The 25635-nt window shown below is 43.4% G+C and overlaps 1 long non-coding RNA gene across 1 annotated transcript; it reads right to left on the bottom strand.

Annotated features, from left to right (window-relative positions):
* Window positions 1-1271: 1271 nt before the first annotated feature.
* On the bottom strand, window positions 1272-2899 carry LOC120668346. The gene is made up of 3 exons (XR_005672424.1): window positions 2550-2899; window positions 2105-2186; window positions 1272-1604 (listed from the first exon to the last, which is right to left on the bottom strand). It is a non-coding gene; the product is annotated as an uncharacterized LOC120668346 (long non-coding RNA).
* Between the last annotated feature and the right edge of the window lie 22736 nt (window positions 2900-25635).

Below are 25635 nucleotides of genomic sequence, written 5' to 3'. Positions count from 1 at the left end.
TAATCGATTTTGAGAGGCGGTTTTCTTGACCGCCTCGGTTAATCGCAAGCATTAACCGAGGCAGTTTTTTGAAGTGCCTGCCTCCGAGGCTTTTTCAAAGTGCCTCGGTTAATCAGTCTTTGTAGTAGTGCCAGTCATCTGATAAAACTCAAAAAGTTTGCAAAAGTACACACTCAGACATGAAAGAAATAGATGCTCCTATGGCTCGTCAAGAGGGGGAAGTTGCGAATTAGGACAATCTTAAAATGCCAGTCTACAGGTTCCAGTATATACTACACATATAATCTATAGAACATCATATCTATATGTGTAACTAATGTTCATCTATTTTCTTTTCACCACCGGTAGTGGTGGATTGCTTCTGATGTTCAATTCTCTATTATCGTCCTATTACTATTTCTCTCCCCACTATTAGAGAAATACTCATCAGTCCTTGCCATGAATCCCCACTATTTATGATTAGATGGGGTCTAGCAGCTCCACTGCGGTACTGCAGAGGGACTCATCCTCACTAACATGTGGGCCCCACGGCACTCGAGCCCACATGTCAGGGGGTGAGTTTCTCAGTACTGCAGAGAAGGCTCATCCCCATTTTCTGCTAGCCATGGCCCCTAGAAGAATATAATGTTACAGCCAGCTCAGTTTGCAATGGCCGAGTGCTTTACATTACATAAAGCAATACTACTACACAAGCGAGGGACATCATAGTACTAGCTAGCGCACACACTAATATATACACAGGTCGCTTGTTGCCTGCAACTGAATGAGATCAGTGTAGCTGTCTCCATGTCGTTTCATGCATGCATGGGAATGGGATGCATCAAGGGAAGATACAAGAAGCCGTGACCAAAATAAGGCCATTGATGTGGTTTGGCGTGGCGTGTCGTTTCCTATCAAGTGGATAAAGGGCATGTGTTGACGCTAAAACGCACCGCCACACGAGCACGTCACGTGCACCTCGCAGAGGGCTCCTTGCTGCACCTCCCACTATGTCAGAAATACATATTAGTGACAGCTGTAAAACCTAATTAGTTACGGCTAAATTGCGCGTCACTAAATTTTCGTCACTAATGTGAACCACATCAGTGACGCGCGAACACCAGTCACTAATGACTCATCATAGTGACGGCTGTATAATTCACCCGTCACTAATGACTCATAATAGTGACATCTGTAGAATTTACTCGTCACCAATAACATAAAAAGGTGACGGCCGTAGGTTTTGCGTGTCACCAATAACACAAAAAGGTGACGGCTGTAAAAGTTACGCATCACTAATGACTTTCTTATTGGTGACGCGCTACAATTTTGCCCGTCACCAATGTGAATTTATAAAATAAAAAAAATATGGTCAGCTGCTACATATATAGTTGGTTAACCAGTTCAGAACAATACAGGTTCACAAGCAGATAAAACTACATGTTCACATGCACGTATACATAGTTGCAGGTTCAATACTCAGTGCAACTGTTTTGTATGAGAAAACTGGATTAGCACATTAATTGAAACTTTCCCTTCCTGTCAAATTCTTGGCGGCAAGCTCTTCTCGAATGCTGGACAATACACTTCCACTGATGGGGTCGGTAGGCACTTATAAGTCCTGCCTAATTTTTATCGAAAAGTGAGACACCCATTAGAAGCTGAAACCACCTTTTATTGTTAAAGCTATGTACTAGTCTCTATCATGAAATGGCAGGTTCTAATAAGTAAGATGCAAGCTAAACCTACCAGGGTCCTAGCAGGTTCAGTTGACACAGAACGGTAAACATTTTATTGCATGGAGTTTCCAAAATCTGATAATATAGTGAGACAAGTAAAGATACACCTTTCAAGTAAATAACTTATCTACAGATCACACATACAAATCATGGATCAAAGATAATGATGCTGTCATCATAATAATATAACTTGTATAGCTAACAAGCATAAGATGTCAGCAGGAAAATGATTAAGAATGATAAAACAGGCAAATTATGACCACGGCTGAGAATAGTTACAGCAATCAATCAATATAATAGCATAAAAATAAGGCAAGTGTTCTGAACAATCATGCCATTAATTTGCCTTGGGTAACAAAAATTCCAGCTGCAGTTAGTTTGCTCACCTTTCCTTCTCAAAACTTGGCAATGATGTCCAGCTGTAGTTGTGCTTCCTCCTTGCTTGTCCCTTGATCTGAACCTTAGGTCCTGTTGAGGAGTTAAAACACATAAGTTTAGATGTCTTTAAAACTAGAAGCGCACGGAGAACTCAGTTAATTCTACAGAGCGAAGAAATGTGCTAAGTACCTAGGGCATAATGCACAAAGTAACATGGAAAGAAAACACTGGATGGACAAATGATAAATTTACAAAATAAACTGTTGAATGATTGCAAGATAGGTGCATACTTCATCATAGTGGCAGTATAGAACCAGTCACATGAGTGTAGTATTTTTAAAATTCACTGCAATGATATATATATACTGACTAATCGCTGGAATAACACTTGATAGTGGTGATAGGAAACATAGTACATAACAGGTATAAATAACAGATAGAAATAGAACTTACCAAAGCAGCAACGCTATTGGCTGCAGTAGGCAAGAAATCTGAGTCTGACCAAACCAGAGTACATAATATATTCAATGCATGGAATGAAATGCACACCAGTGCTTGAAAAACAAACCTGACAGTTTCCATCCCCCTCTATTTGATATTCAGCCAAACCATAAGTGCCCAACCTGTCAAAAGGGAGCACTATATTTTGAAATCAAGTCAACAATTTTCAGGCACAATAGAGTACTAAGTCTACTACTATGCTTTTACTGTAGTAATTTAATCTGAGGTAGAAAACAGTTGGTCATCCCTGTCTATATTATTTGGACCTGCTTTAAGAAGAGAAAGGGCAACAGAAAGCAATATGACCTTGTTAGTATTGATCTCCACCGGGCCAGTCCAATGACTGGGCCAACCTTGACTCGCGTCCTGATCGGGGACGCCCAGCCCAATAGACGGCTGGTGGGCCCCCGTCGCGCAGTGCCATATATAGAGGAGGTGGGGACTACAGCACTGGACACGAGGTTTGCCGCCGTCACTGTTCCCTACCCTCCTAACCCTAATCCGATCCAGAGGGAGGTGCTGCTGCGACGGGAAGCCCACTGACGCCACCGTCCTCGCCACCGTGAGGGCATCCCCGACGCTGGACGACACCGAGGGTCGCTGGACGTCCCTGCGTTGACCCCTACCACCGTCGTCACTGCGTTTCACCGGCGATCGTCACTACACAGCACTGCATCGCCGGACTCCGTCTACACCGACCAGATCCCATCCTCTACTACCCAAACCACACGGTCAGTTCCTCCTCTCTCTCTCTCTCTCACTCTCTCTTCCTCTCGAGTTTCTCTCGGTTAACCCACAAGATCTTCATGGTTTATTCTAAGTAAGAGTGAAGTTCCCATCGATCTACTCCTAGGAGGTCCTAAAGATCCTAACAGTGGTATCAGTTAGCCGATCTAGCGAGTAGATCGAGTTTTGGGTAAAGAAATCAAAATGAAAAGAAGAAGAAAGAAAGATTTCGATTCGAATTGGATCGACAGAAAGGATCAAAAACCCTAGCCAAGAAAGGGTCGTGGTACATACCTGCCGCGCCACCACTGCCGGCCGTCGGCCGTGTTGGTCACCACCGCCGGTAGTCACTCGACGCTGTGCGGGAAAGATGGATTCAGTCATGAATCGAAAGATCCAAAGAAAGTAATTTCGATGCAAATCGAATGAAGACAGAAACCCTAACCCTAGCACAAAGAGAATCGGCGGGACCCACCTCGGGCCCCTGCCGCACCCACCATTGCCGCTGTCCCTTGAACGCGTAGGAAAGAGCACACAGAGGCGTCGGATCTCTGGCGCACAACCACCGTCGCGCGGACAGGGGCATCTGAGCCGCCGCCGTCTCGCCTTGGACATGCGCGTGATTTTGGGGCAAAGGGCACCGCCGCCAGGCCGCTCGACGGCGGCGCGCTCCCGCACGGGCGAGCGCGCGCGCCGGCGAGGGGGCCGACGGTGGTGCCGGCCACCTCCGCCCAGAGCCCGCCGCCATTCGATGGTGTAGAGAGAAAGGGGGAGCCAAGCGGCCACGTTCCGGCGGCGCCGCTCCTCACCAGCGCCAGCGAGGGGCGGAGCCGTGGCGGCGCCGCGCCCCTCCGGCCGCCATGGCCGCCGCCACTCAGCACAGTGAAAGAAAGGGGAGGGAGAGACAAATGAGCTAGGGTTTCCGAGGAAACCGGCCGTCGCCGGTTTTGATCCCGCGAGAATGGCGGACGACCGTCGGATTCAATCCGACGGCCGGGAGCGGCCGACGCCCGAGCGGGCCGAATTGAGCCCAGGCGGGGGTGGGGTTTCCCAGCCCAGGCCCAGGTTGCGGCCTGGGTGCGGGGTGCGCGCCGCACGCGAGCTGGGCCTTGGGCCATTTTCGGTCTGGGCCGAGCGAGGCGCTGAAACGGCCCGAGCAGGGCAAATTGTTTTTTTTTCAGAAGCATTTCTTCAAATGAATATTGAATAGTTTTGATTCTCTATTCAAATTTGAACCAACGGAATAATTTGTCTTAGAGAATGGCAAAGTTTTAAAGTGTTTTTGCTTCTGAATATGAGTATGTTTACTTGTTTCCGCTACAAAGTAAAAGTCTCATTCTCTATTTAAATTCGAACCAACGGGAAAATTTAAATAGAGGAATAGAAAGGTATTGATTTAAAGTTAAATCATGATATTGTTATTTTCTGACCAACGTTGATGATAACAATATTATAATTTCATTGTGATTTTAAGTTCATTGTTGATGCATCAATTTTCAGAGAATAGAGAAAAACAAAGATAAACTTAATGAAAGAAAGAAAAAGTTTTTCGCTGCAATAAAGAAAGATAAACTCAGATGAGTTTTTCCCTGTGGGAAAAAGGAGCCTTTAAGTTTAAGGTTAAGAAAAGCTTCCGTTGTAGTATGTCAAAGAAAGGATGTTTTGGCACCTTTTTGCCATTGTAAGTGTCAAGTTGAGCATTAGTTTGCTCTTAAAAGAAAAGAAATTTAAAGTTTAATATGATGTTGTCATTTTCTGACCAAAGTTGATGATGGCAATATTATAATTTTTATTCTAGTCATGTGTTCTATTTCTGCCCAACGGTGATATAGAATTAAAATTAAAGGAAAGTTGTATGTTTTAATTTGACCAATGTTAAATTAAGACATACAATTCTTCCCAAGTAGAGAGAAATTAATAGACAAAAGTTGATTCCGATTACCGCTACAGATAAAGCTTTGAGGTTGCTCAGCTTGAGGTTAAGAAAGAAAAGTGCTTGTTCCATTATGACTTTTAGTTGATATGGAAAAGAGATGCAACTGTTTTCAAAAAGTTTTTGGTTTCTCTCACTAAAGTTTTGCGGATATTGTAATTCATTAAATTTTCTGATTAAATTGGAACCAACGAGAAGATTTAATCAGAAAAGAAAGTATATATGCATGTTTTAGTCATTGTGACCAAAATTTTATCTCTATGAAGTGTTATATTGTCCTTAAACAGTAAAGATAATGGTTGAAATGAGTTTGATGCACGTTCAATTTGACCAATGTTGAATTAAACATGCATTGCAAAAGCTTTTAAAGTTATCCCAACAATTCTCATGCACTACTATAGTGGCATGTTGGATAGTGACTTGAAAAGAATCGAAGGACAAAAAGAAAGTTGTATGCGAACCAAGATTGCAAGCATGACTTGCAAAAGTATAGCAAAATGAAGAACTTGATGAGTTCTTGAAAGTGCAACAAATCAAGAACTCTGAGGAGCTCTTGAAAAGGAACGAGGAAATGGTACTCCCATTATTGTGTATAACTTGGTCATATGAATAAAGTTCTAGTAATGAAATGCTCCTCGTTCACAAGTGTTAAAAATAGTTTCGAAATTATGGCAGTACAGTTTGTGCCATATTTCAAGGGGGAGAAAGATTAGAAAGACAAGAAAGATTAAAATTTAGAGAGAATTTCCCCGCAAAGTTAAATGTGATGCATTTTTAAAAGCAAAGATGATCTATTAAAGTGAATATGACCGACCAAAAAGGGAGTACAATGGTCATAATGTTGATATCCCAACCATAAAAATAAGCAAGATTCTTAGAGTTTTTCAGCTCTAAATAGGAAGAAAAGAAAGTTGAGCCTCAAAACATCCGAAAGAAAAGGTGGTGCTTAAAGCAAGGTGGTGCTTAAAGCACCCTTCTCAAAAACATCCGAAAGAAAAGGTGGTGCTTAAAGCACCCTTTCTCAAAAACATCCGAAAGAAAAGGTGGTGCTTAAAGCAAGGTGGTGCTTAAAGCACCCTTTGAGGCTTTTAAAGAACAAACCCAAACAAAAGCTCGAAGATATTCCATCTTTACAATAGATGGGATAATCTAGGGGAGTAAGTATGCAAAGAACTAAGGCTTGAAGAGAAGTGAGACTGTATGTTCACTCCTATGATTCAAGCACTACAATTGTCTCATCATATGTTGAGGTGTTGATTGAATGACAGAAATTGAGGTGTCTCATTCATCGAGGTGGCAAGAAGCCATAAAAGATGTCATGAGACCTAGAAGTTTCAAATTTATTTTGGAACATAGAATAAGTTCCTAACAGAGCCAAGACAGTAGGCTATAATGGGTCTACAAGATTAAATGTGACTTCAGAGGGAACATGGAAAGTCGCTAAGTACGACTTGTGGCAAAAAGATTTATGCAAAGACAAAGGATAAGTTCTAATGAGACATTTTTTGTACAATCTCATGAAAGAATTCTTTTAGAATCATGGAGACATTGGTGCATACTACTTTTAGAATTGCATCAAATGGATGTTGGTGAAATATCTTCCAATGAAGATATCTTCCAATGAAGATTTGTACGAGAAAGTATATACATGACATAACCAAATGGTTTTGTTGTGGAAAGAAAAGAACATTGAAATACCACCTGATGAAATCAGGTCACAGAACAGTGGCCTCTAAAGTTTTGTGAGAATAAATTTTTTGAGTTTTAAGTAAAGGTCAAGATTACAAATTGCAAATATGAAAAGTTTAAAGATGGGAAATTCTTTTTCCCGCAAAGTTCAAAGAAAGTTATTATGACCTCTAGTTTTGATAAGAATAATCTCGGTGAAGAGCCATTCGCTCTAGGAAAGGAAATTCACCGGAATAAAAGAAAACGGGGGTATCAGGACTATCACAGAAAGCATACTTAGAAAAGAATTCTAAAGATATATAGTATGCATGCGAGTAAGCCTACGCCTGTCCTATTGTCAAAGGTAATAGTTTTGGAATTTTCAGAATTCCAGGAACCGTTATATGATCGATCAAAAGGAAAAGGTTCCATATGCTTCAGCTGTTGGAAGCAAAATTAGTGCTCAAAAGAATTTACCCTAACATAGTGCAAGTATCCGGGACATTTTGGCAGAAGTCCAGTCCAGCAATAGATCACTAGAATGGAGTTATAGAATGTTTTGCAATTTTGCAAAACATTGTCAACCTCATGCTAAGTAAGAAAGGAACATGTACTCTCAAAAGGATGTGAGTAAAAGGAATTAAGTTTTGGCAAGATGTTTAGTGAAGCCCACAGTAGTAGCTAACACTAGCGCTTGGAGTTTTATTGTGGAAAAGCTCCAAAGCAAAATAGTTGTGATTCATGGGTTGTGTACCCAAAGTTGGGTTGTGTACCCAAAGTTTGGCATTATATGAGGCTACAGGACAGGCAAAATCTTTAAGAAAACCATTACCCGGAATTGATAATGGTTGACAACAGCAATATACCATTCGAATGTTTTCACTCCTATTACAACATGTCAAGTGTGCTGCCCAGGCCCAGGTTTTGTTTTGGGCGGCGGCGGCGGGGTCTGTTTTGGGCCGGGCGAAAAGGCCATGGCGGCCCAGGCCCAGGTTGTCCGTAGAATTCCTATTCTGCCTTGTCTTGGATCCGAGCAGCTAACATTAGTGAGGCGGATGAACAAACTACGTCACCATTATGTTATGTTACAGGTGACGGGAAACATTGTTGCATGTCACCAATATAACATATTGGTGACGCGCTACTAATTACATGTCACAATTGCATTTTGTCATTAGTGACGCGTGTTAAAGTTGTACATTACCACTAACTAATTAGTGACGTGCGTACACATTACCCGTCACCAATATGTGCGTACCAGGATAAGACAAATGATACAATTATTTATCGGTGACGTTTGTGATAGAAAGCCGTCACTAATCTTAAATTAGTGACGTGTGAAATTACCGCGTCACTAATATGGGTGTCTCCTTTTAATGTTTTTGACATAGTGTTCGCAAGATCCGGTCAGACCAGTTTCGTCGGGGAGCCCGACGAAGATCCAACGAACACTCGTCTGGGAGGGATCCCGTCAGGGCAAGCGCAACTTGGGTTGCCCTAGGCTCGGCAGGCCAGCTAGGGCGCCCCCTCACGCCATATAGACGAGAGACGAACAGCACATAGGGTTGGAAGAAAAGGTAAAAAGATAAAAATATGTTTGATAGATGCGATTGAATACCCTCAATCGATCATAACCCTTCATATTTATAGGGTGGGTGGTCTGTACCCTTTAGGAGTCGAAACCCTAACAAATCTCGTGTCAAAATACAACTCCTAACTCGGATTGGGTGTTTCGGACCGGTCTGACCGGTCAGATCGGGGTGTAGGTCTTCCGAGAGGCATAACTTCTTCATCCGGAGTCCAAATTGAACGTTCTATATATGCATTTTGATCGTCTTGATGAGATCTATGCAATGGTAAAGTATAATTGACAATTTGACAATGTTGTCTTGACAAGTCTGACCGGTTTACATGGCCGGTCTGACCGGTTCGCCCAGTTTGTCCAGCAAACCTTCATTTGTGCCAATTTTGGTCGTCAACAGCATGATGCGGTGGTTATGTGCCCGTGTGGTTTTCCCCTTTTAGTGGATTGATGACGTGATGAAAGACACGATTAAGCCTTATTCGTTATATAAAATTGCATCGTAAGTTAAGTGTAACTAATGCAAAATGATTTCATCAGTTACTCGATATCCGGATGCATCGTTCAAGGTCCATATCCTTCTTCTTCTCCCTAGAATCTATATAAGAGAGGTGCTGTCTCACAATCAATGTATGATCTTCCCTCCTCAATTACAATATAAATAAGTAAAAATAGTATAGCCTCGGAGGATCTAATCTTAGTGAACATTCTCTTTTGAACAATAAGGCCTGGTAATATATATAACCGTTGCCGTGATGGCTACTTTGAACCGGCGGTGATGGGGGTGCTGGAGTAGTGACTCTATATAAATTATATTCTTGGTTTTGAAGCAAGGCAGTTGAGTCCTAAAGAATCCTGTAGTCTAACATATATATCACCATTCCTAGTAATCCAATCAGTATCTCTTGGGCCATGTTGCCCATCCACCCGATTTTTCATCTACCTCGTCTGCCTCATAGTTTGATTTTCGTTCACTCATCATTAAGCGGATCATCATCAAACTACTCGCTGCCTGCATCGCTGTGCACACATCAGAGAGCCTCCGTCCAACGCCGGCCATATATCCCAACAACTATATCACACGCGCTTCTCTAATGAACCACCATGCGACATGATGGCAGGTGTTTCTTTTTTTTCCCACCACAAAGCAAGCCCGAATGTCACTACTTATAGTAATGAAATTGCAACATCACAAACATGAGGTTCAACCGCTAAAGTTCAGATAACCAAAGTGCAACAACAAAAGGAGGAGTCAGCGACTGAAAAGTAGAGATCACACACCCCAACCTGAGGCTGGATTGCATGCCGCATCAAAGGCCAACATGGTCACCAACAAGCTGGAGCTAAATTAACTACATTTATTTAGGAGAGCAGACTATACGCTACTAGAATATTCCCCGCTTGGGCGCTTCACTGCAGTGTAGAACCATCCTGTTGCCCTCTCCAGAGTCTTGGGGATGAAAATGCAGCGCCGTTTTCTTGAGGACTTCTGCACCGGCCTCCAATGTCTCCTTGTTGGGGCTCCTCTGTAACCCTGCCCAGTAATTCAGAAAAGAGCTCGATGATCACACAATCTCCGTAGGAGATCTGATTATTTTCTTTTCAAAACAGATATTGTTTCGCGCTTTCCATGTGGCCCAACATATGCCTGCCAAGCCAACCATATGAAACTGTGTGCCATTTTTAGAATAGAAGATATCCATGCCCAGAATCGAGCAAACGGCCCAGGTCTGTTACTTGCACCTAGCACATAGGCTACAAGACTCCATACGTACTTCGCCATGTCACACTCAAAAAAACATGTGCAATGGATTCGTTAGAATAGCAAAAGGGACAATCCATATCTCCTGACCAGTTCCTTCTAGCTAGATTATCTTTTGTGAGAATAATAGCATTTTGTTCAAATAACCACAGCCAGATTTTGGTCTTGAGGGGTAATTTTGCCTGCCAGATTATGTCATACCGAGCTCCAGCTTCATTTACAGACATATGTTCATATGACGACTTGACTGTGAAGGTACCAAACTTCCCAAATCCATTTAGGAGTATCTAATTCCTCACTCATGGCAAAAGAGGTCAGCAAATCTCTCAATTTCCTCAGTTGAGACTGTAAACTTTCACTCAGCCACCGTCTGAAAGTTAGTCTCCAACCACTTAGCCGTTCTGGCTACTATTGTTTTCTGCTCATTGTTGATTTCAAAACAAAAGAGGCGATAGCGGGTGTTTCTGTATCTTGACAACAAGATGCAATCTAGTGGATGCGCAAGGAAGCAGCAATCTCCCTTGAGGCTCCTAGCAACCATGTCCACACTCATCGTGAGCTCCATGATGTCCTTCGGTGCACCTTGTTCGTGGCCCATTTCTCTTTCTCCCGGCCCATCTCCGCGCACGGCCCGCTCTGTCGCTCCCCTCTCTTGCTGCCACCGACAGGCGGGCCCCACCTGTCAGGGTCGTCTTCCTTCTCCCGCCCGCACCGTGCCTCTGCTTCTGGCCCCGCGCCGCGCTCGCCGCTGCCCGTGGGCCTCCGTCCGAGCCGGCCGACCCGAGGCTCCCTCCAGCTCTGCCCCGCGCGCGCCGACCCGGACCCTCTTCCCCACGAGCTCGCAACCGAACCGGACGCTAGTCCGAGTCCGGCCGTCGTACGCACCCCGCCGTACCCCGAGCCCGGGGCCCGCACACCGAGGTTCCTCGGGCCCTATAAATAGCATCGCCCCCCCCCCCCGCACCCCTTGATCCGCACGCCCAGGCCGCCGCTTTTCCCCCGTGCAAAACCCTAGCCGCCGCCATTGAAGTTTGTTGAGCTCGGTTCCGCCGCCAACTCGCCGCTCCGTCGCTCCGTCGCCTCCACAAACCACCTCCGGAGCTTCATGTCGTGGTGAGAACCTTTGCCGGCCTCTTTTCCCTCTCTCTCTTGTGCCTCCTCGCTGCGGTAATCGCACGTCGTCGTCGCCGGTCCGCCTCTCGCCGTCGCAAGCCCCTGTCCGGCCTCCCACTCGACCAAACGATCTCCTAGACGCGTTCCGCGTGGCCCTAGCTCGCTCCTGACTCAAACCCGAGTTGAAATCGAGCCCTGAGTCACCGTTTCGGTGAACTCCGGCGAGCTCGCCGCCGCTCGTCGCCGCCAGCCGTCGTCGGCGCCGCCACCCATCACCTCTTTTGTACCCTGGCCGTCCGATCTAAAATCGACGGGCGAGATTAGATCCAAAACTGAGTCAATGTCCTAGATACCGGTCAACCCTAGACGTTTTGCAAAAAGACCCCTCGGTTTTATCAAAATCAACCTGCCATCCTACGTAGTTGAAAAGTATTTACAAACTAGTCCTTTGTTTTTCGTTTTAGCCCCTGAGCTTTTCTAAAATAGAACCCGCCGTCCCTAGTTTGCTCTTTTGCAGATCTAACCCCAAGTTTAACCTGTTTTGCGAGCGCAGTTTACTGTGTCTTGCAAATCTCCTCTGCTAGCCCCTGTAGTTTAGGTTTAATCTCGTTTTAGTCCGTGGTTTCTTTAGAGCTAGCCCCTGGAAGTTTAAATCTATCGCAAACTAGTCCTTAGAACCTTGTTTTAGCCATATCTTTCACATTTCAACTCCGTTTTCAGCAATTTTTGCGCCCACGTGATCCTTGCAACGTGTGCAATAGCTCTATCATCCTGTTATCCTTTGTGAGCACACTTTATTGTATCTCACAAATCCTTTTTGCTAGCCTTTCACATTTATAGTTAATCGCGACTAAATCCCTGAAGCATCGTTTAGTCTATAGAATCGTCGTTTTAGTTCCGTTTTCCGCTTTTCTTGCGCTTTCGTAACCATAGCAGCGACCCCTATCCTTTAGTGCGTTCTTTTAAAGCTTTTCTTTTGTTTTGGTGTATTGATCTTAGATGTATCTTCTTGTTTGTTTTGTATGGTTGCCCGATGATTGTTCCGAGTAGAAGAATCGCTGATCGAAGATTGAAGATCAAGAGTTCCAAGTGAGCAAAAGTTGAAGAGCAGTAAGAGTAGCTTTTCATTGGTGAAAGGCAAGTGACCCTAACCATCTTTCTGTCTATGCTTATTTACAAGAGTATTACGATGATTTAATTGGAACATGGAGAACCACCCAAGAAAACAGTACAACCACAATACTATATGGCTATGGTCTTGGCTAATTAATTAGAGACTCTAGCTTGTGACAGTCTTACCGAAAGGGCAAGAGGGGATGCATCGATGGGGTATAGCTCGGTCCTCTTGGGGCAATTGATATTGTTTAATGATCCTTTGGCAAGGTACCACCTCATTAGGATAGTGTTATGACCACTTTGACTTGAAACCTTAGCGGATTGTCATATGTTAGGGAATCTTTGTAAAGGCCTCGTAGCGTCCCTATGCAATCACACCTCGAAAGTGTGGTATTGTTCCTAGCTAGCACATTACGTGGTTAGGTTCAAAGTTCTTCGGAACTTTTACGTGAATTGTGGTGAAAGTGTACAACATCTGCAGAGTTAAAACTAACCGGTTAGCCGTGCTCACGGTCAAGAGCGGATTGGACCCTCACATGATTAATAAACTTAAAGATGGATATAAATCACATTCTGGTTATTTCATGTGGCCTTGCTGAGTACCAACCATAAGTGTACTCACCCTTGCTTGCTGCTGCTCAGAAGGAGAAAGTTGTGGTGAAGTCTTTTGAAGATGTTGCTAAGTTCTAGGCGTACGCAACCCCCAGTCGATTGCCTGTGAAGTTTGAAGCCATCGTTTTCAGGATAAGCTGCATAACTCTGATAGTCTTTTAATTATTTTATTTTCTCTTTTTTGTGATACTGTTACTGATTATTCACTTATAATGTCTCTATATGTATGAAACTTATTCCTGGCATACATATAGTTATGCATTCGGGTTTTTTTAAGAACCGGGTGTGACAGTTCGTTCCGCAGCTGCTGCGGAAATTGCACCTGCCTGCTGGGGTCAGGTATAGCTTGCCGTGTACCTTGCCGTATGGCGCAATGGGACGCCTCAGCAAATATGGCTCCTGATGCCTCCTTTTCCCAACACTACTGTGCGTCCATAATTTCGACATCTGCACCCCTTTTTGTTTCAGACTCTTCGTTTGCTCCCTACTTCTGTTGTTGTTGGTACATTCTGAGGTCTGCTATGATTGGAGGTAGAGCACTATGCGCCTTTTATAAGCCAATATAAGGGCATGTTCGTGTCAACGAGGGGAGATAGTGGGCTATAATGTGCTGGCACATACTGTTTTTACGTATTAGGAATAATAGGTTATATATAGAAACCGTGCCTTTAATTTTTGCAATAGTCTTATAGCCATGTTTCGATGACCGAAACTTGTATCGATAGCACCAGTGCATTCTCTGAATCTCAGTTACTTACCTTTTGTCACAAAGTAATATTTCTAATCACTAGCTTCAGCCAATATTTACTTTAACGTAAACTCAGCCGGACCTGTACAAGCTCATCAAGAAGGCCGCGCGTGATCTTTGCTCGGGAATCACTGCACAATGTCAATGACCACAAAATTAACTCACACTCAAACCAAAAGGCAAACGAGGCGAACAAATTTGTGCTACTATATTTGTAAGGAACTCCATGGGTACTATAGAGTATAGATGAACAACGTCATTATGGTCACATTATATGTTATCGATTTGAAGCTACTATACTTATAAAAATATGAGGTAAAATTAAGACACATTTGTTAAGAAAATGCTGCTGAGTTTATTCCCTAATGGACATCATCTTGAGCTTCGTCGCCCACAGGGGCATGTTGTCATGTCACGCCTCTCGTCAACTGGCCTAGGATTCAGCCAGCCCGTGATGTCTTGGCATGCTGCAGGGCCGTACCTGTGCATGTGCAGGGTTCCGTGCGTAGCAAGAATAATCAATTTTTGGATTTTTTGCACAGCAGGGAAAATTCAAATTTCATTAGTAATTAAGGAGCTATGGATTTACAAAGTTTTTGACACCTATTTTGTTGCCACCTCACTACATTTGGATGTCAGGAAGAAATATATGTTCTATCGCATCTGCTACAGACCACTTTCGAGGATGTTGTCACTCATGTCGGCTATACAGCAGCTGCAACACGGGAAACAGGGGGTTTGCAAAGAGTTTATTTGACAAGTGTCCTTAGTTCAGCACTCGTCAAAGAGTATATTTGCCGACTGTATATTTTGCTGAGTATTTTTTATAGTGCACTTGGTAAAGAGTGTGCTCGAAATTTTGCTCTCGTCAAAACACCAGGCACTCGGCAAACTGGTGGTTTCTCATAGTGAACACACACAACCCCATCTCGTTTCAACCTCCTAGGAGGACGCCCGCCTCTGGAGTAACTAATTAGTTAGGTGAACAGTTTGGTGAAACCCCTGGTGCCACAGCATGACCTCCCCATGTTAACAAATGAAACGAACATGGCACCATTTATGTCATTTCGAGTGATTTTGGTGATTGAATGACAACACAATACTTGGACTAATATGATTGTTAAGATGATCATTCTCAGGCTTTTAGGTTCAAGTGATGACAAAGAGAAAGAGAAGATATGCGTAGCAAGGCCCGAAGGGCCGCCCCTACCCGGTTAGCGGACGGGGGTCGAGGGGGAGCCGCCCCTCGCCGGTCTCAGGGCAGCGCCCTGAAATCTCTTCGGTCGGTTGCACCGGAAGAACCGACGCATAAGGCATCGGTGCATCCGATGGTTGTCGGAAGAACCGATGCCATGACAGAAGGGAATTAAAGCCAAGTTAGCTTATAGGCACCGGAAGAACCGATGGTTCAAAAAGGGGCATCGGTGCATTGGACGTACTGTGTTCCAGAGACGATGCAAGCCGCACAAGAGCCATGTCTTCAGCACCGGTTGAACCGGTGAAGCATCGGTGCATACCATCGGTGTAATGACGTCAGCGTCCAGGAGAAGATTCTTAAGCACCGGATGAACCGGTGATGCATCGGTTCAACCGGTGGTCACTGTAGCAGCAGTCAGAAGTTCAACGGCTACTTCGTGTCTTAGAGTGACCGGATGAACCGACGCTACCCCTGCCAGAGGCATCGGTTCTTCCGGTGATACGCAGATTTTCTGCTGACCGTTGGAGCAATGGCTACAAGACTTGGTGGGCTATATATACGCCTCACCCTGGCCATTTGAAGATTGCTGGAGTTGCTGGACATCCCACACACAACCAAGAACATCTCCAAGCCATACAAAAGCATCAAGATCATATCCTTAGCCCTTAGCACACTTTGAGAGTGTTGTGTAAAGAATTAGCTCTTAGTGAGTGAGATTGCAAGGCTTCAAGCCTTTGTGCTGTGGTTCATTAGAGAACCAAAACAAGAGCTTGGTGCGCCGGCACCTTGGAGCGTGAAGCTCGCCGGCAATGTCATCGACCCTCCGACTTGGTGTGGAGCGGCGACGACATCTTTGTGCGGGGGACGTGGAGACCCACATCCTTTGTGGAGAAGCTCCTTAGTGGAACCCGGGGCCAAGGTGACCGTGATTGTGTTCACGGAAGAGACTTGGTGGCCGAGTAGCAATACTCTTAGTGAGTGCTACAACAACGTGGATGTAGGTGTGCCTTTGTGGCTAACCGAACCACGGGATAAACACCCGCGTCAAGAGTTTGCTATCTCCTATTCCGCTCTTTAAGCTTCCGCATTTCATACTAGCAATTTGTGTGCCTTCTTTCATAGAATAGTTTCTTGATAGGAAAAGCTATAGATTGCTAAACTCTTTTGAGATAGGGGTTTCACACTAGAACAACCTAGTTGCACATCTAGATAGCATGTTTTAGTTTAAGTTTTGTGCAAACTAGTTGGAGCTATAGGTCTAAGTTTTTATTAGAGCCTAATTCACCCCCTCCCCCTCTTAGGCTAGAGCACCCGATCTCTTTCAACAAATGAATTAGAGAATTTGTACCTTGCGCTTTTAGCCCCAATGTCTAAAAAACTAGAATCTGAGAGGCTGTTTGGCTCAACCAAAACCCACGAATGAAAATCCTAGGTGGGGGATTCTCCCACCGGTTTGACACTAAAAACAGAAGAGGTTGCGGCTAGGACCAGAAACACATGGAACCATCCAAACATTGGCCTCCAAACGCACTAATGGAGAGAACCTGGCCCGACACACACTGACACGGATCTCCACCAACTGTTTTTGTGTTACCACATTCGTGCTGCTGGTATCTTACCTACAGATTGCACCCTACAAACAGTTCTAATGTTTGAGGAGAAAGGGCTCCTCTTTTAGTTTAGAGAAAAGTTTAGTTTATACCATGGAACTATTATAAAAGTCTGATTTTTCAACTACAAAACTGTATAACAAAGGGCATCCAATTGTTGAAAACTAGAAAATTTTGGCCCCCTGAGTGGTCTCAAAGGTGGTTTTTTATTTTTTGAAAATTAAAAATATTCAAATTTCAACTAAAAAAAATTATAAGTAATCTATTTTAAATAATAAAATATACACCAAGTGTCATCATTTTCTGAAAGTGTGACATACCTATTGGCACTCTATTTGTTAGTTATCCGGATATGACTTTTCATATTTCTAGTATTTGTTTGATTGTAGTTATGCCTATTATTTTTTTAATATGTAATACTTAAATAGAGTACCAACAGTTATGTTACATTTTTTAGAAAAATTTCTTTAGCAGTTTCATATTTTTGGATTAAAAATTAATTAGTTTTGACTTTTAAATCTAACCATAATTTTTTATTCTTTCAAAAAAAACCAAAATCACTTAAATCTGTTGTTGGACTTTTGTGATAATTTGAGGTTGTAAAGTGGACTTTTCCTTTTAATCCAAAAATTGTAAGGGAATCCCGCCGAATCACAATTTCACTAAAAAATTAAAATAGGAGTTATATTTATAAGCAGAAAAACCTTCGGAGAGACTACTAAGAGTATAAAATGAACCAGGTTACAAAGCATTCAACCAATCCGTAACAGCTTGATGATCTTCAGCTTTTATCCTCTACAAATGCAGGATAACCTACCTTTTGAAAGCCTGCTACCAACCAGGACTTTATTCTCAAAGATAAAATCATTCTGTTCCTTCAAGAGATCCACCAAGCGCGACAATGAATGTCCTTATAAAGAAGGGACACAAGCATCATCAGCAATTTAAAAAAAAACTTTGGGTGTTCATTGCATTCATAGTATGAACCCCAGAGTGATGATAGAAGAGCACCCCAAAGGATAGGGGCACTGACGTCTACGCCACTTGGCTCATGGATAAAACACAATTATACCTGGTTATAAAAAAAAACTTGTTTCTTGTTATCCAGATATTACTTGTGTTAAGTCTGTAATTATTGAGCAGCATACTCCACAGGCAGGAAAAGAATTTTAACATGGGAAAACACTAGCTATTCCAGATCCACGGCATCCGCTCCTGACGCCTCATATTCCCAAATCTCGGGTCAGTTTTTTAGCTTCAATTCTTTTAATTTGTCTTCTGTCCGCATTAATCTTCTTGAATTCTTCCAACTCCACTGGTGTGTTTGGTGTACGTTCACTTCCAGCTATACAGCTGGATAGCTTCGAAGTGGAAATATTTCAAACATAGTATAATATAGATGGTATAGGTCCTTTTATAAGGGAAGGGAGTCATGCTTCAACATGAGGTAGGTTGGTATATATACGCGCCCACGTCCACACACCACAGCTATGATATTATGATATGGGTGAGAGTAGTAGTTGAACTATCCAATGTTCTGTACGGTTGCTTGATCTTGCATAATCTCAAACAAGCTAACCTACTTCTATTTGTATGCCTTAAGCATGATGAGCAAACTTTGAATTACTCATATTATTGACCACTGACTACTATGAGCCTGCAATGGACATTGGACTCCACTCATCCGATAGATCTCAAAAAATTTGCACAAGATAACCTCCGAGGATCCTAAACATAATGAACATTCTCTGTTGAACAGTAAGGCCTGATAATATAACCGTTGCCGTGAAAACCGATTGCATGATGAAAACCAAAACGAACACATTTAACAGAAAAGGCAGTGTTATCCGATTCTGCCCAAAAATGGCCGGTGAACCAAACAGAACCTATGATCTCTTTCCATGCGTTCTTAAAAAGGGGAAACGAGAAGAAAATTTCAGCTTCTTGTAACAGTAGGTCAGTAGCTATCAGGAAAGAGTTGTACTAGCATGGAGTATTGGCCTAGTAGTTGCAACAAACTTCACTTCCTAGTAAGTATATAGACAAGTTTCAGCAGAACCACACTTGGCAAGAAAATCAAAGGAAAGATAACTTCTGCTCTTTCTTCTGCCCTATGCTATGTGACTTCTACTGTGTCCATCTGTTAATCATAGAGGTTGCAATGAGGCAGCGCATGTAATGGCTAGAATAGCTGACCAGTTCTCTGAATCAGTTTGGTGTAATGATGCTCCAGATGCAATCCGAACTATCCTTTGTAACGATAAGTTAAATTAATATAATGCTTCCTTTCGAAAAAAGCTACGGATCAAACCAATCAAGCTGTAGATGTTAATATGTTATTATATCCAGCTGCACCCAGTACATTCCATGATTATTTGCAATTATTTGTACACACAATACAACTGAACATTATTGTATTGGTCTAGACTGCATTGAAATTCAAGTTGCTAACAGTTACATTATATTGTAGCTCAATGCAATGCCACGAAAACTCTGACAAGGCCCCAAACCCTACTACCGTGCAGAAAAACTTTGAGAATCGTCTATGGGGCAAGCCGGAAATGAGGTGCATCACCTCTTAAGTCAATCCAGTTCCTTACAGATGGTTGTGATTCATGACTGGATATTCCTGGTGCGGTTCATATATAGGAGTCATTCTCCGAATCCTAGCAGATCAACCTGTTCTGTCGCCGCTGATGTATAGTGTTCACAGCGGAAAGAGAGGGCACTAGCATGTTTTGTTTTGGCTCGGCAGTGGTTTCAAGAGCGGATGGGACTGGATTCCAGGCTTTGGTGCCTAGTGGTTCTTAATTTCCTGGTGCCTCCTATTCCCTAAGGCTTTCTACAATTTTCTGCAATATAAAGATGGTAAATGAAAAGTGGAACAGTGAAAAATAATTAAGGTTATTGCTTGCGCATGCAGGGCAAATATATATAAATGAAGCAGTTCCCATTATATTGCTCAGTTCCCATTATATAAATGAAGCAGTTCCCATCCGTTTAGTTCACGAAAATGTTTGGGTTTTGACACTGCAGCACTTTCGTTGTTATTTGACAAATAATGTCCAATCATGGACTAATTAGGCTTAAAACATTCATCTCGTGCTAATCAGTTAGACTGTGTAATTAGTTATCTTTTTTCAAATACATTTAATGCTTCATGCATGTGTCCGAGCATTCGATGTGACGGGTACTTTAGAAAATTTTTTGGGAACTAAACAGAGCCCACAGTCCATTGCGTCATAATTGTGTGTGTATTCATCATATAAATTATACTTAAATATAAAGGTACACATATATCTCTTTGTTTTAATGCAAAGGGATGCCATTATCCCAAACCATACACCTTGCTTTGGCATGCAACTGTTGTGTAGGACATACTTATTAGGTCATTCTTAGTGGAAGTTTTATGTACACAATTACCTAGAGTGACACATCATCTAAAATTATTTGAAACTAGGATGAAACACCCCTCCCTCACTGTATAGTTTCATCTATTGTTGTTTCTAGGTTACATGCAAGACACAACCTATCTAGATAACCGTGTACACAGGGTTTCATCACCATAAAACTCATTTTACCTCTCTCTCTTCATTAATACACTGTCACATCATCAAAATGCTGACATTGCAGCCTATTTAATGTCCATAAAACTTCCACTGAGAATGTCTTAGTATATTTGTATAATATATAAAACTTTAGGTGACAAGGACTTCACCACACATCATAGCTCACTGTAATAACATCTCATGGGTCACTAAATTATTTAAGTTTTGGAAAACTTTGTTTTTCTTTGTTCTAGCTTCAAGCTACCACACACCTACTTTGTTTTCTGTCACGGCTAAATATCCGTGGCAGCAAAATGGCCTCATATTTGAATGTGAGGGCCGGTTTGGATTCAGCCCCAGCTAATGCCACCAATTGTTTGCTCGCCGAAGTCTGCTAATGGTCTAAGACCCGAACCAAAACCGCACCAGACCAACTGCTTAGATGATCGTGGATCAAACCACACCACACTAGTAATCTGGTTGCTTTAAAAACCGAACCAAAACTAAACTGTATGAGTTTTCAAACCAACAGCCGCGACAAATCAGGCCGGCGTGTGGTTCAGTTTTGATTCCCTCCGACGCCAGTCGATCTGCTCGGTTTGTAGCTGCCGGAGTTCAAACTGCTCGTCGAAGGTTGATTTGGAGGCCAGGTTGAGCTGCTTGACGGATGTCGAATCGGAGGCGCCGGAGGTCGATTCAGGCCGCCGGAAGTCGTCGATTCGCAGCTGCATGCCGCATCATTGACCCCGACCTGCATGCTCGATGAGCAGTCGTGCACCTCCTGGAGCTCGCCCTCCTTTCTCTGCTGCGGCCTCCCGCGTCGTCCAGCTTGAGGACTGAGGAGGCGGTGGATGGAGCTGATCGATTGAGGAGTGGTACCAAACATTAATTCAAGACATTAATCAGAATGGAGTCGGAGCTAGAGCAAATGGGACTCATGGGAGCGATGGGAGAGGGAACTATTGTCTGCTCCTGCCTGGAGGTTGAAGATGAAGGCAGGCCGTAGGATCTTCATCCGACGGCTGCAAATTCAAGTTTGGTGGGTATCTACAGAGTCCATTTAAGATCCCATTCCGAACCGATCCGATCCGTTATACCCTAAGGAGTATCAGCTAAACCAAACCAAACCAGGCTGGTAGACACCTTACCCCCGATTTGCCACTGAACTAAATGAGCCCAAGTAGCAAAACCAAACCATTAAAACCGGTCTTAGCCCAAACCATTAGCAGATACCTCAGGATTATCCATGCCAACTCTAATGGAGAGCTGATCTGATACTTATTATCAGTGTGGGCAGTTATTAGATTCCAGCATGGGTAACTTCCTATCATTATACTTTGAATCTCCATCTCTATTTGGACATTCTTAACTTTTCCATAAAAACTAGGAGATGGAGACAAACTTTATGTGAATGTATGTTTCAACAAGATCTACAACATTTTAGTTGAAATTTGTTTGATTTGATTTTGTTTAGATGCCCCAAATAATATATCAAAGTTTTATACAACAACTGCCAAACGTAACAGAACTTCATATCCCTTGCAGCAAAACTGTTTGTGTAGGATGTAGGATGGTGCGAACGAGCCTGCGGCCGAACTGGCTAGCAGCGCTCAAGTAGCGCCCCCTGCCTGCCGGCCGGGTTCGATCCCCTATGGGGACGGATTTTCCGGCAGGCAGTGCAGGGGTAAAAAAATTCCCCTCGCTGTGCTCGCCGCAAAGCATGACCCTTGTGGGCATGGGCCAGGGTTCGGGGGGTTTTTCCGCGGTTGGAAAAGCCGTGGCCGCTTCCTCTTAATGAAATACAGTGGGGGCCATTTCACACCCCCCCCCCCTCCCCCCCCCCCCCCCCCGCCGCATTTTTTTTAGGATTTAGGATGTAGGATGGTAAGGAAGGATCGCCTGAGGGGTAGGTCATGGCAGTAGTGTAGATAGAAATATGTTGCACACTTAAAGGACTGATAATATGGCGACCAGATGGGGCGTGAATGGAAACCTTTGATTCTTATTATATGGAATTTAGGTGGTGGAAATTCGTAGGCCTTCCATTCTCGTAAGAAAGTGCAAGATGAAAAGGTTTTCCTGACATCTTTCTTTCGTCTACATCATCTCTTCGCTATTTCCAACAAATGGCTACTCCATTTCAAAACGAGAGACTCAGTGTGAATAATATATAGATTGGTGATGGTGCCTTAAATAATATAACTCATAAAATACAGGAGATACTCCTCTGCAGTCGACTTCACGGTGACTTTGTCACCGACATGTGGGCCTCAGTGCCATCAGGCCCATATGTCAGTGGCAAAGTCACAGCCTCCGTGACTGCAGAGGATCTCAAACCATAAAGCACCTCTAGTTAGGGAGTAGGGACTTACCAGAAGCTCTGTTGCGTGCCCGTTCATTAAATAAGGCAGCGAAAGAAGTATTAAGTTCTTTTTTTCCTAACAAATATTGTGTTTGTAGCTCGGTACAAAAGGGGTCCGCTTGAAACATTATGTAGCCCTTCTTATTTCCGGAGTTCCATACTACTGATGATGAACAAGTCACAGACACATCACTAAAATAACACTCATCCAAATTGGCTCATATGTGGTGGTCCTTTGAAAAAAAAATGGGATGGAGAGATATGTGTGGTGGAGCTTGTAAAGGAGACGGCAAGGATAGTGGATCGATGCCAGTTAGCAAGAAGACCTAGCACAGATATCTAAGGATTCCAGACGGCCGGAGGCTATATTCGCAGAAGCACTTTGTTAGGATGAAAACGTGGTTTCTTTCTCAACGGCTGGGTGGCAGCACGATACCACAGTCACAATATACCGACCAATAGTTCGATGAAACTATACCGACCAACAATTTATCAATAATTTTCTATTTATAGCGTCAGATGTCTGACGCTAATATTAGGTTGTGGTATAGTGTACCCTCGATGACTCTAATTGAGTGCCAGAATGGACGGTGCAGATAGCTATTAGATTTCTAGTATGGATAATTTCCATCTTTTTACAAACAAATTGAATCGTCATTTGTATTTGGGCATATTCTTAACTTTTGCATAAAAACTAGGATGGAGACAAACTTCATATGAAAGTAGGTTTCAAAACAAGATCTACAACACTTTAGTTGAAATTTGTTTGATTTGATTTTGTCTAGATGCCCAAATAATACATCAAAGTTTTAGACAATAAGTATGAAAAGGAATAGAACTTCATACGACTTCCTTGCAGCAAAGATGTCTGTCACATCCAGTTTTAAGGACAAAACCGAATGCATATCTATATATATGCCAGGATCAAGTTTCATACATATAGAGACATTATAAGTAAATAATCAGTAACAGTATCACAAAAAAGAGAAATAAAACAACTAAATGACTATCAGACTTATACAGCTTATCCTAGAAACAAAGACTCCAAACATCACAGGCAATTGACTGGGGGCTGCGTACGCCTAGAACTCAGCTTCATCTTCGAAAGACTTCGCAGCAACTTTCTCTTCTGAGCAGCAGTAAGCAAGGGTGAGTACACTTATGATTAGTACTCAGGAAGTGGGGGAACATGTAAGGTTAAACAAGAAAGGCTAAAGGTTTGCAGTGGTAAGAAATTTTAATTGATCATATTTTATTAGCAAGCATCTATTTACTAGGTATAAGTTTATACCAACCCACTTAAGCATAAGTATAAAGGATCCAACATTATAAACCAAAGAACCACGATTTAATTATTCTTCAAGTTCAATTATCATGTGAGGGTCCAGGCCGCTCATGACCGTGAGCACGGCTGATATATCAGTTTTCACTCTGCAGAGGTTGTACACTTTCACCACAAGTCGCGTAAAAGTTCAAAAGAACTTTGGACCCAACCACGCTGTGCTGATCAGGCACAATACCACACTTTCTTAGGTGTGGTTGCATAGGGATGCTACGAGGTCTTTACAAAGATTCCCTAGTAAGAAGTAGTCTGCTAAGGTTTCCGGAGCAGTGGTAGAGCATAAACCTCCCTAATGGTCAGTACCTTAGCAAAGGCTACTACCCCAAGAGGACCGGATTATACCCCATCAACAGCCGTCCCTCTTTCCCTTTCGGTAAGACCGCTTCAAACTAGAGTCTCTAATTAATTAGCCAAGACCAGAGCCATGTAGTCCTTGTAGTTGTACTGCTTTTCCGGGTGGTTCTCCATGTTCCAATTAAACAAAGTGATCTTGTACCCTTAACCATGATAAAACCATATTTAACATTTTCCAAGATTATACCAACCAACCCAAGGTAAAGCAACAAAGCAAAGCTACCCAACAAGATATTAAACCCGGTGTTCCAAGGTTGAGGTAAAAAGACTAGGTAAAGCCCTTAATTGGTGTCCCCATCAAATTTATGCATAAACAGTAAAGTAAAGTGAATTAACATGCTATTAATGGGATAAAATCAGAGTATGCAGAGAGGGAGAGCCACTTGCCTTCCTCGGCTAACTGCTGAAAGTCTTCCTCGTAAGCTTGCTCTTGATCACCCTCTAACGGCACGTTGTCTACACGATCACACAAGCAAAGCATACAATACAAATAAGAAACAATACATAAAATAGTAAAAACAGTACTGGAAAAGGTGAAAAAGGTGTAGAGCGTGAAGTAAGGACCGCGTGAGTGCAAGAATCGCTTAAAACGGAGTTGAAATGTGAATAGATATGGCTAAAACAGTGCACCAGGGACTTGTTTGCGAAGGTTTTGCACTTCCAGGGGCTAGCTACAAAGAAACTAGGGGCTAAAAACCTAATTAAACTCTATACGCAGGGGCTAGCATGCAAAAACTCGGTTCTGGACGGCGGGTTCTATTACTAGAAAGGTCAGGGGCTAAGAGACTATTCGACTGGTAGAATGAATAGTGCTCGGCTAGTAAATTGAATAGTATTGTGTGACAGAAAATAAACTGTAATAAGCCAAGCCAAGCCTAGACCAGCCGAACAGGCTCTAAAACAGAAAGAAAAGGACCTAGAATAGATTATTTTTGAAGTACACAGGACTGCAGGTTGATTTTCAAAACCACAGGGGCTCTTTTGCAAAAAGGTGGTGGGCGGCTCAGATCCGGCTCGGGTCTGACGGATATGGTGCGTTGGATCTTGATCCTACGGCGCGGATCAGGTCGGGCGGCTCAGGGATGGCTCAGGTGGGCGGCGGCTTGGCTCGGTCGTGCGGCTCGGGGAGGCAGCGGCTCGGCTTCGCAGCGCGGGCGGCTCGGCGGGCGGCGCCTTGCGCCGGCAGCCGGCGGAGGCGGCGGCGGGTCGCCAGAGTAGGTCGAACTCGGCCGTCTGGGGCCCGTTTCGAGCGCGGCTAGGCTTGGGAGAGAGAGGAGGTGGGGAAGATGATGGGGCGGTCGGTTCAGCGGAAAGGTGGCCGGGGGTGGCACGCCATGGCGAGCAGCGGCTTGAGAGCTCCGACG

Source organism: Panicum virgatum, chromosome 2K (genome assembly GCF_016808335.1).
Source record: "Panicum virgatum strain AP13 chromosome 2K, P.virgatum_v5, whole genome shotgun sequence".
In the NCBI taxonomy this organism is placed as follows: Eukaryota; Viridiplantae; Streptophyta; class Magnoliopsida; order Poales; family Poaceae; genus Panicum; species Panicum virgatum.
This window is presented reverse-complemented; position numbering and strand designations above follow the sequence as displayed.